Consider the following 6,031-nt stretch of genomic DNA (forward strand, 5'->3'; position numbering starts at 1 on the left):
GACGAGACGAAGACGAGATGAAAACGGGATGAAAACGAGATGAAGACGAGATGAAGACAAGAGGAAGACGAGATGAAGACAAGAGGAAGACGAGATGAAGACGAGATGAAGACGAGACGAAGACGAGATGAAAACGGGATGAAAACAAGATGAAGACGAGATGAAGACAAGAGGAAGACGAGATGAAGACGAGATGAAGGCGAGACGAAGACGAGACGAAGACGGGCTGAAGACGAGACGAAGACGAGATGAAGACAAGATGAAGACGGGAAGAAGACGAGACGAAGACGAGATGAAGACAAGATGAAGACGAAGACGGGCTGAAGACGAGACGAAGACGAGATGAAGACGAGACGAAGACGAGACGAAGACGGGAAGAAGACGAGACGAAGACGAGATGAAGACGAGATGAAGACAAGATGAAGACGGGAAGAAGACGAGACGAAGACGAGACGAAGACGAGATGAAGACAAGATGAAGACGGGATGAAGACGAGATGAAGAGTAGATGAAGACGAGACGAAGACGAGATGAAAACGGGATGAAAACGAGATGAAGACGAGATGAAGACGGGATGAAGACGAGATGAAGACGAGAGGAAGACGAGATGAAGACAAGAGGAAGACGAGATGAAGACGAGACGAAGACGAGACGAAGACGAGATGAAAACGGGATGAAAACGAGATGAAGACAAGATGAAGACGGGATGAAGACGAGATGAAGACGAGACGAAGACGAGATGAAGACGAGACGAAGACGAGATGAAGACGAGATGAAGACGAGACGAAGACGAGACGAAGACGAAATGAAGACAATATGAAGACGGGACGAAGACGAGACGAAGACAGGACAAAGATGAGACGAAGACGAGATGAAGACAAGATGAAGACGAGATGAAGACAGGACAAAGATGAGACGAAGACGAGATGAAGACGAGACGAAGACGAGATGAAGACAATATGAAGACGGGACGAAGACGAGACGAAGACAGGACAAAGACGAGACGAAGACGAGATGAAGACAAGATGAAGACGAGATGAAGACAGGACAAAGATGAGACGAAGACGAGATGAAGACGAGACGAAGACGAGACGAAGACGAGATAAAGACAAGACGAAGACGAGATGAAGACGAGATGAAGACAAGATGAAGACGAGATGAAGACAGGACAAAGATGAGACGAAGACGAGATGAAGACGAGGCGAAGACGAGACGAAGACGAGATGAAGACGAGACGAAGACGAGATGAAGACGAGACGAAGACAAGAGGAAGACGAGATGAAGACGAGATGAAGACGAGACGAAGACGAGACGAAGACGAGACGAAGACGAGATGAAAACGGGATGAAAAGATGAAGACGAGATGAAGACAAGAGGAAGACGAGATGAAGACGAGATGAAGACGAGACGAAGACAAGACGAAGACGGGCTGAAGACGAGACGAAGACGAGATGAAGGCGAGACGAAGACGAGACGGGAAGAAGACGAGACGAAGACGAGATGAAGACAAGATGAAGACGGGAAGAAGACGAGACGAAGACGAGATGAAGACAAGATGAAGACGAGACGAAGACGAGACGAAGACGAGACGAAGACGAGACGAAGACGAGATGAAAACGGGATGAAAACAAGATGAAGACGAGATGAAGACGGGACGAAGACGAGATGAAGACGAGACGAAGACGAGAGGAAGACGAGATGAAGACCAGATGAAGACGAGACGAAGACGAGACGAAGACGAGATGAAAACGGGATGAAAACAAGATGAAGACGAGATGAAGACAAGAGGAAGACAAGAGGAAGACGAGATGAAGACGAGATGAAGGCGAGACGAAGACGAGACGAAGACGGGAAGAAGACGAGACGAAGACGAGATGAAGACAAAATGAAGACGGGAAGAAGACGAGACGAAGACGATATGAAGACAAGATGAAGACGGGATGAAAACAAGATGAAGACGAGATGAAGAGTAGATGAAGACGAGACGAAGACGCGATGAAGACGAGATGAAGACAAGATGAAGACGGGAAGAAGACGAGACGAAGACGAGATGAAGACGAGATGAAGACGGGATGAAGACGAGATGAAGACGAGACGAAGACGGGATGAAGACGAGACGAAGACGAAGACGGGCTGAAGACGAGACGAAGACGAAGACGAGATGAAGGCGAGACGAAGACGAGACGAAGACGGGAAGAAGACGAGACGAAGACAAGATGAAGACGGGAAGAAGACGAGACGAAGACGAGATGAAGACAAGATGAAGACAAGATGAAGACGAAGACGAAGACGGGCTGAAGACGAGACGAAGACGAGATGAAGGCGAGACGAAGACGAGACGGGAAGAAGACGGGAAGAAGACGAGACGAAGACGAGATGAAGACGAGATGAAGACAAGATGAAGACGGGAAGAAGACGAGACGAAGACGAGATGAAGACGAGATGAAGACGGGATGAAGACGAGATGAAGACGAGACGAAGACAAGACGAAGACAAGATGAAGACGAGATGAAGACGAGATGAAGACAGGACGAAGACGAGATGAAGACAAGATGAAGACGAGATGAAGACAGGACAAAGACGAGACGAAGACGAGACGAAGACGAGATGAAGACAAGATGATGACGAGATGAAGACGAGATGAAGACAGGACAAAGACGAGACGAAGACGAGACGAAGACGAGATGAAGACGAGACGAAGACGAGATGAAGACAGGACGAAGACGAGATGAAGACAAGATGAAGACGAGATGAAGACAGGACAAAGACGAGACGAAGACGAGATGAAGACAAGATGAAGACGAGATGAAGACGAGATGAAGACAAGACGAAGACGAGACGAAGACGAGATGAAGGCGAGACGAAGACGAGACGAAGACGGGAAGAAGACGAGACGAAGACGAGATGAAGACAAAATGAAGACGGGAAGAAGACGAGACGAAGACGATATGAAGACAAGATGAAGACGGGATGAAAACAAGATGAAGACGAGATGAAGAGTAGATGAAGACGAGACGAAGACGCGATGAAGACGAGATGAAGACAAGATGAAGACGGGAAGAAGACGAGACGAAGACGAGATGAAGACGAGATGAAGACGGGATGAAGACGAGATGAAGACGAGACGAAGACGGGATGAAGACGAGACGAAGACGAAGACGGGCTGAAGACGAGACGAAGACGAAGACGAGATGAAGGCGAGACGAAGACGAGACGAAGACGGGAAGAAGACGAGACGAAGACAAGATGAAGACGGGAAGAAGACGAGACGAAGACGAGATGAAGACAAGATGAAGACAAGATGAAGACGAAGACGAAGACGGGCTGAAGACGAGACGAAGACGAGATGAAGGCGAGACGAAGACGAGACGGGAAGAAGACGGGAAGAAGACGAGACGAAGACGAGATGAAGACGAGATGAAGACAAGATGAAGACGGGAAGAAGACGAGACGAAGACGAGATGAAGACGAGATGAAGACGGGATGAAGACGAGATGAAGACGAGACGAAGACAAGACGAAGACAAGATGAAGACGAGATGAAGACGAGATGAAGACAGGACGAAGACGAGATGAAGACAAGATGAAGACGAGATGAAGACAGGACAAAGACGAGACGAAGACGAGACGAAGACGAGATGAAGACAAGATGATGACGAGATGAAGACGAGATGAAGACAGGACAAAGACGAGACGAAGACGAGACGAAGACGAGATGAAGACGAGACGAAGACGAGATGAAGACAGGACGAAGACGAGATGAAGACAAGATGAAGACGAGATGAAGACAGGACAAAGACGAGACGAAGACGAGATGAAGACAAGATGAAGACGAGATGAAGACGAGATGAAGACAAGACGAAGACGAGACGAAGACGAGATGAAGACGAGATGAAGACGAGACGAAGACGAGATGAAGACGAGATGAAGACAAGACGAAGACGAGACGAAGACGAGACGAAGACGAGATGAAGACAAGATGAAGACGAGATGAAGACAGGACAAAGACGAGACGAAGACGAGACGAAGACGAGATGAAGACGAGACGAAGACGAGATGAAGACGAGATGAAGACAAGACGAAGACGAGACGAAGACGAGATGAAGACGAGATGAAGACGAGACGAAGACGAGATGAAGACGAGATGAAGACAATATGAAGACGGGACGAAGACGAGACAAACATGAGATGAAGACAAGATGAAGACGAGATGAAGACACGATGAAGACGGGACAAAGACGGCCTGAAAATGGGACGAAGACGAGACGAAGACGAGACGAAGACGAGATGAAGACGAGATGAAGACAAGATGAAGACAGGCTGGGCGAGCAAAGGCCATACAGACATGGACGATGTGGAAGACCAGCAGAGGGAGGAACTTAATAGTTTATGACATAAAAATGGACTTTTAAAAACGAGTTTAGATGTTTCATTTCAGTCTGCTGAAAACTAATCAGTCCTGTTTTTATGAGTTTTTTTTTTTTTGTCTGTTTGGAGCGTAAAACGCCACTTAGAGAAGTCATTTTTCATGCAATGTCCCCTTTAACGCAGTTAGACTGAAGTGGGACATCCAGTCGGGCTGAAACTGTGGAGAGGACGGGGGAGTGGGCCGAGGAAGGGGCTCACATGCAGTGGACGTCCGCAGGTTGACACTAAAACCTGGGCTTACTGCTAAATACCTCCGTCTTCCATCATCTCAGCTGGCATTACGACACCCACCATGCATGACTCGACCTGTAATCTTACAGGAAAAATCTAGGAAGTTATTTAACACGTTCCCGTTCCCTCCCAAACCACTGCAACTCGAGCAAAAAGAAACTTTATTTTATTTTTCTGTAAATAAGTCATGGTGACTAAATGTTTCGTTGCCATGGTTGCTTCCCCTGAAAATGAGCTGATACTCAGCTCAGCGTGCTTTAATGACGGAGGTTGTTCCATTAGATTCTCCTCCTGTTTAAATCGCTCATATTTCAGAGCAAATCCTCCCCCAAACCATTAATCCCTCCCAGTAAAACCAGTCCAGGGCGTTGTGTTGGGATGTTTTATGGGCCAGCTGCTGGAATCATCCAGTGTCCCAGTTTAACCCACCAAGATGGGAAATTTGCCAAGTCTTATGAAAATGATTGAATACACGGACTGGGAGGAAAACAAGGACAACAAAACAAACAAACAAATAACAGAAGAATAAACTTTTTTAAAAAAGCTTTAAGACTTTTTGTCTTGTGTGGTGTGTTTTCACAGCTTCTGCTCCGTTTCACCGGAAACACACTTCCATCATTCCCTTCAGTGTAAAACTGCATCAGATCCAATTTCCATCCATCTAAAGGACAGAAAATTATTCACATCCAGAAATTAGAAACACCAGTCAAACAATCACGAATGTCTATGGACTGTGGGAGGAGAGAAGCCACGCGTGGCAGAGGAAACACGCAAACTCCACACAGGAAGATCCATCAAAGTTCCGAATCTGGTGTCAATATGTACCTTTAATGGTAGGTACCCTACCTGGTCATTGCCTCAGATGTAAGATAATTTATTACATATTACATCGGTCATAAACTAATATTTAGTTTAACAATCCTTTAATGTTTCCGCTCCAGTCAGGTGTTTTCTGTTCCTCTCAGTCAGACTTCTGCACCTGATGACAGGTATTTTGTCCCACTGTTCAACAGAAAAGTCCTCTAATTTGTCCAGGACCAGTTTCTTTGTTTGTTTTTTTTTCTTTTTTCAACTCAATTAAATGAAAAAAAAAACCAGTGTCTTATATTACTAAATTATATTTTTGCAAATTATTAGCTATTGTTCCTTTTTAAGTCTGCAGTTATTTGAGTGACTGTTGTAAATTCAGTCTTTTCTTTAATGAAAGGGAATGAATACATATGAGCACACTGTATATACATACACACACACAAACTTCCAATTAATTAAACTATAATAATTTAAACTTTTTTTTCTTGTGGCTTCGTCACCTCTAAACTTTAATTTTTGCAAAATTGAATCGCTGACTGCTTGCAGGTGATGCAATCTAAAGTT

This window comes from Telmatherina bonti (assembly GCF_933228915.1).
Source record: "Telmatherina bonti genome assembly, chromosome: 19".
Classification (NCBI taxonomy): Eukaryota; Metazoa; Chordata; class Actinopteri; order Atheriniformes; family Telmatherinidae; genus Telmatherina; species Telmatherina bonti.